This window comes from Sorex fumeus, unplaced genomic scaffold, assembly GCF_029834395.1.
Source record: "Sorex fumeus unplaced genomic scaffold, SorFum_2.1 ptg000037l, whole genome shotgun sequence".
NCBI lineage: Eukaryota > Metazoa > Chordata > Mammalia > Eulipotyphla > Soricidae > Sorex > Sorex fumeus.
Window position 1 is genome coordinate 71682906 of NW_026606094.1, and position 11587 is coordinate 71694492.

Below are 11587 nucleotides of genomic sequence, written 5' to 3' on the forward strand. Positions count from 1 at the left end.
AACATAATAAACTATCAAAGGGCAATTATCACCTCTCTTTATTGCTATCAGAATCTGACAACTTGTTCTTATTTTCATAAAAAAAGATATTTGGGGAAATAGTATAAAGAAACAAGTCAAAATATATGGAGTTATTATTTCCATGTATTAGAAGTACTGTAATAAGGATTCAAGTAACCTGTATTTTCTTAACTCACATTTTACAGAGAGCAGCATTGAGGGGGCCCAGAGGCCTTGGGGTCACTCCCTGCAGCACTCTGCCAAGCAGGTCAGAGGTCAAGTACTCAGGCCCTCTGGTTCAGGAACAGACCCGAGCTCCCTGGATATGCTGGGGACGAGGGCGTTCCAGGCCTACACAGGTGGCTGTGTGGAAACGGAGGGTCAGTGCTGGGAACCAAGCTGGGACTGTGTGTGTGGGAAAGGAGCTGGGAGGATGCACCCTGGCCCTGTGCCAGCTCCCCAGCACCCTGGCCCACATTTTAAAATTAATCTTTGTATTTTCAGTATTTTGTTAATTATTAAAGCTGTAATTAATTTGCAAACATTAAACAATTTGCATATGCCCATAGTATTAGATAAATGTGAAAAATATAGAGAGTAAAATGTTTGACAGGAAGAATTCCAAGATCTAAGTGTCTATGTGATTTATTTTCTGATTCCTGGATTCTTTTTTGTTGTTGCTGTTTGTTTTTGTGGGGGGGGGGGGGCAGTGGGCAGTGATGACTCCAGACAGGAACCAAGGAGGAGTTTGTACTGTCTCCTCTCTGACTTTATGGAGATATTTACTTTACCCTTCTGTGTTAGCCTCTGAAAGCACCAAGTCAGCCTTAAGAGGGCACAGGAAAGGGGGGAGATTCCTGGCTTCTGATGTTTTCTAGTTTTTATAATCAATCAAGCATAAACTATCTTTTTTACAAAATATCTATTTCATTTATTATCACTGCATTGAAAGCTTTCCCTAATATAAAAACTTATGCTATCTCGTATTTCTGGCTGAGATACTTTTCTACTTTTCTTTTACAATTTTTACCTAAGTGACATTGGGTTTATAGCATTATTAGATGTTATTAGGTGTTCAATACTATAAATGGACATTTGCATATACTATCTATCTACACCGTGTGTCTATCATTAACAGTCTAATTCCCATCCTTCACATACTCATTTTAATGCAAAAGGTTATTTATTTTAAAATATAAATGCAAATGCATTGATTATTACAAGGTAATAAGTACCAAAATTTTCTTCTAGTAGCAAACAAAATTACAAGAGGTGGGTTCACTCTGAGTCACTGTGTGCTGAGGATAGCTTTAAGGGAGATGCAGCTCTTGCCAAGGAAAGTGGAAGACCACAAAGTAGAGTCTAGAACTTTCTTATAGAATGGAGAGCTCCTGTCAGGAAGCAACGGGCAATGAGCATAAAGTTGAGTCCATTCCCCTGGGGTGGATGGTGGGTGTTTATCAAATTACTTTGTGTTCATTCTGCAAGCAAAACATTGGCAGCTCATAAATGCTCAAAGCCGTCCAGGAGTTGACTTGTAATTATGCTGTTCTTATTGTTCAGCAAAAAGGCAACAAGACTTCCAAATTGCTATCCTACTTCACTTTGTGTCTTGTCTTATGTCTCCGGCTGCCTTCTCTTCACTCTTTCCCTCCACCCAGAATGCTTGGTTTCCTGCTAACACACAGACATCCCCGCCACCTCTCCTTCCTTGTAGCCTGCTCCCCATTCTATAAACTGGCTTGTTCTTCCTCCCATCCAGCCCATCTGAAACCTTGCTCTTCCCTTCACATTGCTGATAGCAGTTAGGAAATAAGTCACAATAACTCATAATAGAGGAGAAATTACTTCTAAATCGAACATTTATTTTCAAAGGACATTGGTGCCATTAATCCATTTTATTTGGAGGAGGGAGGTAATTTTCTTTGCTTCATCCTCAAAGCCACTAACTTCGTTTTCCAGATGTAATAGCTTTGGAAAGGTCATCAGTCCTTTAAAAGCCTTACAAATTCAAAATGAAAACTGTAGGCTGCAGGACCCAGGCGGTACCCCAAGTTCAGGCCAGCACTGGTGCTGACAGCAGAGCAATGTCTTCCCGTTGATCATTGATTTGCTCGAGTGGGCCCAGTAACGTCTCTATTGTGAGACTTCTTGTTACTGTGTTTTGACATATTGAATACATCACGGGTAGCTTGCCAGGCTTTGCTGTGCGGGCGAGATACTCTTGGTAACTTGCAGGGCTCCCTGAGAGGAGCGGAGGAATCGAACCTGGCTCGGCCAGGCCAGCTGCATGCAAGGCAAATGCCCTGCTGCTGTGCTATCACTCCAGCCCTACAGCAGAGGACATTCTCCTCTAAACAGCTGGTGGAGGTATGTGAATGGTGGTTTGACAGAGAAATGCCTGGGTTACAGGAAGAGTTATGCTTCCTTCACCCTCCGGGACTGGTACCATACTTCCCTACGAATCCTTCTACCCACCCACTTGGGGCACACTCCGCTGGGCAGGTGCTCCCGTGGTCAGGAAGGAGGAGGAGGCAGAGAGCTGTCTGCACTCCAGGAGCTGGCGGTGCTGGGGAGATTTGAACAGATGCCAAGCTGGTTATTATTAGTACCGTTGGTAAACAGGAGAGCTGCTTATACAGGATAAAGTCAGCTGCTTTTGTACCAGGGCGAGTTCCAGAAATGACCGCATTGGTCCCCTTCCCAACCTGATCTGAGTCTATCTGAAACTTGGAAGCTGCTTCCTCAGTCTCTTCTCTATTCTCCACCTTCAATGTCCTTTCTCTGACCAGACAAAAAACAGCAACAACATGATACCAGTTTAACGAATGACTCAGGAACAATACTAAACTTCACCAATGTCATCTCCATTTTCCTTACCACCACCCTCTGATGAGGATCCTTAAAGCTGAAAGGTTTAATTCTAGTTGATGCAGGAGAAGTGATGGGGGTAGTTCTGGGCTGGTCCATAGTTCCCAGGTCTTTTAACATTTTTTTTTTTTTTGCTTTTTGGGTCACACCCAGCAATGGTCAGGGGTTATTCCTGGCTCTGCACTCAGGAATTACTCCTGGTGGTGCTTGGGGGAACATATGGGAAGCCTAGGATCGAACCCAGGTCAGCTGCGTGCAAGGCAAACTCCCTACCCGTTAGCTATCGCTCTGGACCCAGGTCCTTTAACATTTTAAGGATAAAAAATTCAATAATAAAGATTACTATCAGAGTTGGAAAGATAGAACATTTTATTGGAAAGTAGAAAACAAAGAAATTCCCTAGCCAGGGACGAACTTAGTATAAGACTAAGTTAAGTTTGGTTTTGTGTGTGTGTGTGTGTGTGTGTGTGTGTGTAGGAAAATTGGGCCTCTAGGTTTATGTTACTGATCAAGTGACAAGAATCACTTAATCACTTAACTTAACTTCCCGTTAGTCGTCGATTTGCTCGAGCGGGCGCCAGTAACGTCTCCATTTGTCCCTGTTGCGTGCTAGTGTAGCCCAATGGCATCTGTTCGCTCCGGGAACATGAAGGGCCTCAAACCAATCGTTCATGATCTTGACGAAGAAGTCTGACCATCTGGTAGGTGGGCGGCCACGCGGTCTCTTGACATCCCGTGGAATCCAGTCAGTAACAGCTCTAGTCCAACGGTCGTCTTTAAATCTCATTACGTGACCAGCCCATCTGATTTTCGACACCTTGGCAAATGAGACAGCGTCCCTGATCCTTGATCGTCGACGGATGTCAGAATTCCGGATTCGTTCTCTCATTTGAGTAAAACATGATATTCCAAGCATAGCTCTTTCTATTCTTCTTTGGGAGACCTGAATAGCGTTCTCATCTTGTTTGCGTAGGGCCCAGGTCTCTGAGGCATATGTTAATGCAGGAAGAACAGTGGAATCAAAGAGATGTGCCCGGAGCCGGAGGTTCTTCGTCCTTTTAGCTATTTCTTCGACGTTCTTGAAGGCGTTCCAAGCCGCTCTCTTCCTCCTGCGCAACTCGGGTGCCAGGTCATTTCTCATGTTGACCTCTCGACCTAGGTACACATAGCTGTTGCATTCGGAGATGGTAGTTCCATTGAGAGCAAATGGGGTGTCAGGAACAAGGCTGTTTCTCATAAACATTGTCTTCGTAAGATTCAGCTGTAGTCCTACCTTTCCACACTCACGGTCAAAGTCGGCCAGCATTTGTGCCGCTTGGCTGATGTTTGGTGTTATTAAACAATGTCATCAGCAAAGCGGAGGTGGTGTAGTTGCCGACTATCTATCTTCACTCCCATTCCTTCCCATTCTAGTCGTCGCATGATGTTCTCGAGGGTGGCACTGAAGAGTTTCGGTGAAATCGTATCACCCTGCCGCACCCCTCTCTTGACATCAACGATCACTTCTTTGTAGAATGGTGAGATCCTGGTAGTGAATCCGCAATACAGAATAATGACAAGAATATTAGGGAGAATGAGAGGATTTTACAGAACAGTCTGGCTAGTCTGAAGACTTTTGGTAATCAGTTTGACCATTTGTCTCGATTTTGCCTGTTATCTCTTAGTTTTCATTGAGTTTAAGGTCTGGATTAGAATCTGTGATTAGGGAAATTGTTAACTTCCTATTCTCTGAAAGAGCCCAGGAAATTTCAGGAATGTTTAAGATGTAAGACAGGACAGCTAACATGAAGCTTCTCAGAGCACCGACAAGGGGAAACTGAGGCTTCTTCATTCAACATGTCCCACACCAACTGGCTGGGAAGAGAATTCACACACTGCTGTCTGCTTTGCTTTCCTGTCAGCAGAGGACAATTCCCCGCCGGTTACACCACAAATCATTGTGGCTTCTGACTTCTTCCAGATGTCCTTTGGCCTTTGGGGACTCACATACTCCACATTCGCTGTCCTTCTGCAACCAAACCCAAACGTTCTTTGGGTCTGTGCTTCTCAACCTCAAGTGTATATGTGGGTCTCTTGGACAGTCTCATGGAGATTCTGAGTTTCCAGATTATAATCTAGACTAATCTGGAAGCGGAAGATAGATCTAGATGGGTCTGTAATTCTGTTTCTAGTAAGCTCCTGGACAATGCCAGTGCCTGTGTTCTATGGATTGAACGTCAATAAGCAAATTCAGTAGAATGCTTGATTATGAATAACTAGCATGTCTGTTTCATTTTCTTCCAGGTGCTGTTGTTTATGGGACTTCCTCTAAGGGGACCTTAATAGATCTCCTTGAATAGAACCTATGAAACCCTCTCTTTCGCAAATAGCTGCCCTCCTGGATGTTGCCTCTTGCTTATTTGTGTTTCTTCTCTCTTCCTTTCTCACTTTCCTTGCCCTAACTTTTCCCCTTTGTGCTTCTCTTCTGGCAGCGATAGTGGCCTCTGCTAATTGACCTTCATGATATTCTTGCTATTGAACTTCTCAGTAAAGCAACACTGCATGTATTTCTTGCTCCCCAGAGTTTCTGTAATTATAATAACAATGCCAACACACAATCCGCAACTAGCTGTTCTCTTGCTGTGGAATGTGGGTACAACATAAAGAGAAACGTGGGAAGAGAAAAATATCTTAGCAGAACGTTCTGTACTTTATATTATATTTACAAGAGATCTTGGTTCTTTATTATGAACATTATTTCCCTTCACTGTCTTCAAAAGAAAAAGCAAACACATTATTGAAGTGGAAGGAAGTTCATGGAGCCCCGGAAGCCCCCAGGGGCTCACAAACAACACACACAGGAAGTCAGTCACTTTGGTAGCAGCTGAGATGCTGCGGGGCACCTTTGTTCAGTCACCTTCAGGCTGGGCGGCCATGCCTGAGGATCCACCAGGCACCCTGGAGGCCTCCTCCATTCTCATCCTCACTGTGACTCTAAAAGGTTTCTTGATTGTATGGAGCCTTTGGTCCTTTCAATCTCATTAAAGGAGGGCCTGTGTTCACAGTCACCCAAGCCAGCACAACCTCCTTGAACTCCTGCTGGGCTTCACTACCTTCACAAAGTCATAAAACAAAAAAATAGATCCTAAAGGGAAAAATCACCCCATCTTTAGGGACCTATGTGCAACCCTCTAAAAATCAATGTGCTAATCCCTTCAGCTCAGAGGGATGGCACTTGGGAGGTAGTCAGGCTTGGATGAGGTCATGAGGTGAAGGCCCCATACTGGTGTAACTGGAGGGAGACTCTGGTGAGTGCTGCTCACCGCCATACCACAGGCTAAATAAGGGAGATCCTGGTGAGTTTCTGTGGGAGGATAGTGACCATGCCAGCCCTGTAAAATGGGTTCAGCTCATTCTGGAAATTGAATTGAATTGAACATTCCCTGAATGTTAGGGGTGTTGTGGGACAAAGACTTGAACAAGACTGGGTTCTTTGAGGTGAGACAAAGATATGAAAGTGACTCCACCCAAAGAAAATAGATTCTTCATTGTTTGTGCCTAGCCAGATCATTAGGACAAGTCCTTGGATGCTGCCCTGAAAGTAGGAAGCAGAACCAGGACCCCAATTTTAATTAAGTGGGCAAGCTGAAGTTTGTGAGTCTGACTGATCTGGAAAGTGTTAACAGGTCTTCCTACATTTGCCTTGGTCATACATTAATTCCTGAAAGCACAAGAAAACAGTCCTCCTGCTTATCTTAGACCCAGGTGTAAGGAGGTCATGACCTATGAAAGCACAGAGCCTGCATGCTCGACCTTGCATTCCTCCCTGGAGATTGTAGCCATTTATTTGCTTCATGGACATGTCAGGACAATGAATGCTTTAGTGTCCTTGTGAGGCATGTTTAATCTGTGCCCCAACATTTCTTTGTTAATGATTTTTTCTGCTTTGCTGAATTCTCTGGAAAGGTTTATGATAGGAGAGCAAATAAAATGAGACTACCAAAAGCTTCTCTTCGCCAGAGAGCCAATGCTAACCTTGGTGCTCTGTGCTTCTACATTCCTCTTACATATCTTGCCTTTGTGTCTCCAACCAACTGATATATCACTTCTTGCAACATTTGTCTTCCTGAAAACTGAGTAACAATTGAAGGTGCAACAACTCCGAGATGTTGCCAGGAAGAAGGATGTGGAGACCTCACTGTGCCCCAGATTTTAGTCTTTGTTGGAGAAAGAATTCAAGAACAAGATAGGGCAGATGACTGTAGAAAGATTTCTCAGGGCCGGAGCGATAGCACAGCAGGCAAGGCGTTTGCCTTGCATGCGGCTGACCCAGGTTCAATCCCCGGCATCCCATATGGTCCCCCAAGCACTGCCAGGAGTAATTCCTGAGTGCAAAGCCAGGAGTAACCCCTGAGCATTGCTGGGTGTGACCCAAAAAGATAAATAAATAAATAAAATTGACTTCTTTAAAAAAAAAAAAGAAAGATTTCTCAAAAAAAAAAAATAGTACACACCCAAGATGTGGGATGTGGGTTGATCTCAAGGGAGAGAATCAGCACTAAGTTTGGGGACAAGGTTTTGTAAGGGGTGAGCTAAGGGAAGGGATAAGCATAAGGGTTGAGTTGTTCCTAAGATTTCATGCACATGGATGTCTGCTCATAGGTCATATGTATCATTAGCATCTAGTTATGCAACAAGGGATGTACAATTAATATGCATTGGGGCATAAAGACAAGAGAGAAATAGATTCGGGTTCTGAGAAATAGATTCGGGGACTGGAAGCCAAAGGGCTACATATACCAAAGGAATGTCCAGCCCAGATCAGAGGCCTCAGGACTTCCTCCATACCAGACCTTTTTTCTACAGAAGAGAGATTGCAGGGTGGCTCAGCTGAGTCCAGAAGAACTCAGGCACTGGAGTAAAGTGAGGCAGCAGGCAAACAATTGGGAAGATTAGAAATGGCAAAGAGATACCACTACCCCAACCACTGTCACCAAGACTAGCAGCAGCATCTACCCAACCACGGTCACTGTGTCCACCAGAAGCACCAACCCAACTACGATCACTGTGTCCAGCAGCAGTACCAGCCCAACCTTAGTCACTGTGACCACCAGAAGCACCAGCCCAACCATGATCATGTCCACCAACCACAGCCTGTGTATTTGGGGTCTGGCTGTTTAGGGTGTCCCCAGCCTGAAATAAGAGAGTGTCCAAAGAAGTTCAATCCTTGGAGAAGCCAATCAGCTTCTTCCCCTTCACCACCCAGACAGGCCAGAGACCCCTGGCCCACCAGTGCCACAGCAGGTGAGCCCCTGAGAACCAGACTGCCCTGACCATATCCACATGGTGCTCAGTGATCCCAGACTCCTCTGAGATCTCATCAGTCCAGGTCCAGACTGGGATGCAATGAGGGCAAGATGGGGGCTGGATCTCCACAGGGAACAGGCAGCTGAGAACTGTCCTCTGCTCAAAGAAGCTGTTAGGGCCATGTTTGGGCTTCTTTCCAAAGGTGTACTCCACCCAGTCTTCAACAGGTATGTATGTGACACAGAAGGACAGATAGACAAACACAGAGAGAAAGACATACATGTCTGGGTCCAGGCAAGCAGGCCTGTTCTTGCTGGTTCTATTAACCAAGTGGGTTACCTGCATCACTCACCAGGTCTGGCTGAACCAGGACAGGCCAGCACATCTTCTAGAACATCCTCAAGAAAGACCACACATGTGGCTAGATGGCTCTCTGGGACCTGGGGAAGCTGGGAAAGCCCAAAGGGGCCAGAGAGGTCAGCTCACAAGCACTGTTTGAAGTCCTTGATGAAAATCCAACTTCAAGACAATTATTTCTCTTTGTCCAAGGGTTTTAAATACTTTAGAGGGAATGTTAAGGCTTCAAAGAGCATAATGACTGGCTGTTTACTTCCATTCTCCTCTGCTTCTGGGCCTCCTGTGAATGCTGACCTCCCAGCCCCTTGGTGGAAGTGCAGGAAGAATGCTGTCTGTGCATTAGGGCAGCCTTGAAGCGGGGCTGAAAGCCTCTAAGACTCTGTCAAGGTAAAATAAATAGCACACACACTCCTTTCAACACTCTGCCTGAACACTGTACTGTAAATTTTTTGAAGAATTTCCTGATGTTTTAAATCACCTAATAGGCATAACTAGAGAAGTAGCAATAATTTAATGAAAACAGTTTATCAGATGTAAATCACAGAAAATAGACCAATTGACCCTCTAAGAGAAAACTGGAGATACCTTCATGTCCGTGGATTAAGAAAGGATCTCTTAAATAGACTGTGGAAAAGGGTTAACTATAAGAGTCTTTGAAACAATCAATTATTTCTCTTCAGCATTAAGAAGTTTCTGCATAAAGACCAATTAAAAAGGGGTTGACTTGAGTGGTAGAACACATGCCTAGCATGTGTGAGGCTTGAGTTTGATCTCCAGCATTACATCTTCCCTCATCTCAGCACTACAAGGGGATTCCTGGCAGCTCCAAGTACCACTGAGTGTGACCTCCATTAAAATAAAAAAAAACCTAAAGACCCATTAAGAGAGTTAAAGGGCAAAAATATATTAGCAGAGAAGATATTTGCAATATATTTATGCTAGAACTTTTTCTATAGAGAGAGAAGGCTCCTGCAAATTTATTTTTAAAGATAAAACTTGATTACTCTTGACCCCAGAATTTAGAAAAGAGAAGGATGAAGAAGGAATTAAATGAAGGAAGTTATCAAGAAGAAACAGATGGGAAGTAAATGAGGGACAGGGGATCAAGGGCCTTGGGTTCATGGGTGGCGTAGAGTTGTAGATCTATGTATCTAAACTGCAGAGTGGACAACACCAAAAGGAGAACCAAACCGCAGCAACAAAACTTAAAAACGTGCTTGTCTAGAAGATAGGCTGGCAGTTGGGAAGAAACCTGAGGACACTGGTAGAGGAAAGTTAACACCTGTAGTTATCCAGTCATCACCTGGATCTCAGGAATAGGAGGACTGTTCTTCAAGTCAGGGACAGTGGATGCTCAAAACACACACGTGGGACAGAGCAGGTACAGCGGGTAGGATGTTTGCCTTGCACGAAGCCCACCCGAGTTCAATCCCCAGCATCCACATGGTCCCCCAAGTACCACCAGGAGTAACCCCTGAGCTTTGCTGGGTGTGAGCCCAAAAGTAAAAAAAAAAACACAAAAACAAAATAAACAAAAAAAACAAAACCAGGACTGAAGCAATATTACAGCGGGTAAGGCATTTGCCTTGCACGTGGCCAACCTGTCTTCGATTCCCAGCATCCCATATGGTAGCACCCCCCCCCCAGCACTGCCAGGAGTAATTTCTGAGTGCAAAGTCAGGAGCAACCACTGTGCATTGCAAGGTGTGACCCAAAAAGCCAAAAAAAATTTTAAAATTTAAGGTTCTCTAAGTATAGTATCATATCATCTGTGAATAGTGAGAGCTTGATTTCTTCCTTTCCTACTTGAATGCCCTTAATATCTTTTTCTTGCCTAATCGCTATTGCAAGTACTTCCAGTATTATATTGAACAGAAGTGGAGACAATGAGCATCCTTGTCTCGTCCCTGATCTTAAGGGGAAGATCATAGTTTTTTCCCATTGAGGATGATGCTTGTTGTAGGCTTGTGGTATATGGCTTTAACTATATTGAGGAAAGTCCCCTCAATCCCCAATTTGGTGAGCGTTTTCATCATAAACGGGTGCTGGATCTTGTTAAATGCTTTTTCTGCATATATTGATACAAACATATGATTTTTATCTTTTCTTTTGTTGATATGATGGATTATGTTGATTGATTTCAGAATGTTAAACCATCCTTGCATCCCCAGGATGAATCCCACTAGGTCATGGTGTATGATCTTTTTGATGAGTTGCTGAATTCTATTTGCTAGTATTTTGTTGAGAATCTTTGCATCCGTGTTCATCAGGGATATAGGCCTGTAGTTTTCTTTTTTGTGGTGTCTTTGTTTCTTTTTGGTATTAGGGAGATATGGGCTTCATAGAAACTGTTTGGGAAAATTTCTGTTTTTCCAATTTCCTGGAAAAGCTTGAGAAGACCTTGCAATAGAAAGATGAAGTCATGAAATTTACATACAAGTGGTACTACATGGAAAGTATCATGTTAAGCAAAATGAGTCAGAAAGAGAGGGATAGACATAGAAAGATTGCATTCATCTGGGGAACGTAAAGTAACAAAATAGGAGACCAACACCCAAGAATAGCTGAGATAAATACCAGTAGGTTTACTCCATGGCTTGGAGGTCAGCTTCACACTCTAGGGATAAAGGCAGTCCAGATGTAGAAGGGAGGACCTGATGGGGGATATTGGAAGGATCTCCCCAGGATGGGAGAAGCATGCTGAAAGTAGACTCTAGATCGAACATGATTGCCACTCGATGCCTCTTTTGCAGGCCACAGCACCCAAGAGGAGAGAGTGAACAAAAGGGAATGCCCTGCCACAGAGGCAGGGTGGGATGTGGGGGATGAGGGGGGTGGGAGGGATACTGGGATTAATGGAGGTGGAGAATGGGCACTGGTGGAGGAATGGGCACTCGATCGTTGTACAACGGAAACCCAAGCACAAAAATTTGTAAGTCTACAACTGTACCTCATGGTGTTTCACTAATTAAAAAAAATTTTTTTAATTTAAAAAAATTTTTAAAAACCCTCACACGCACAGCATGGCTGAGACAAAGCCACCCACATGGACCATAGACTCGTAGTCATATGA

At 44.0% G+C, this 11587-nt stretch overlaps 1 non-coding gene across 1 annotated transcript; it reads right to left on the bottom strand.

The window, feature by feature from the left end:
• Positions 1-715: 715 nt before the first annotated feature.
• LOC130027896 (small nucleolar RNA SNORA26) lies at positions 716-839 on the bottom strand. The gene has a single exon (XR_008793105.1). It is a non-coding gene; the product is annotated as a small nucleolar RNA SNORA26 (small nucleolar RNA).
• Positions 840-11587: the final 10748 nt, after the last annotated feature.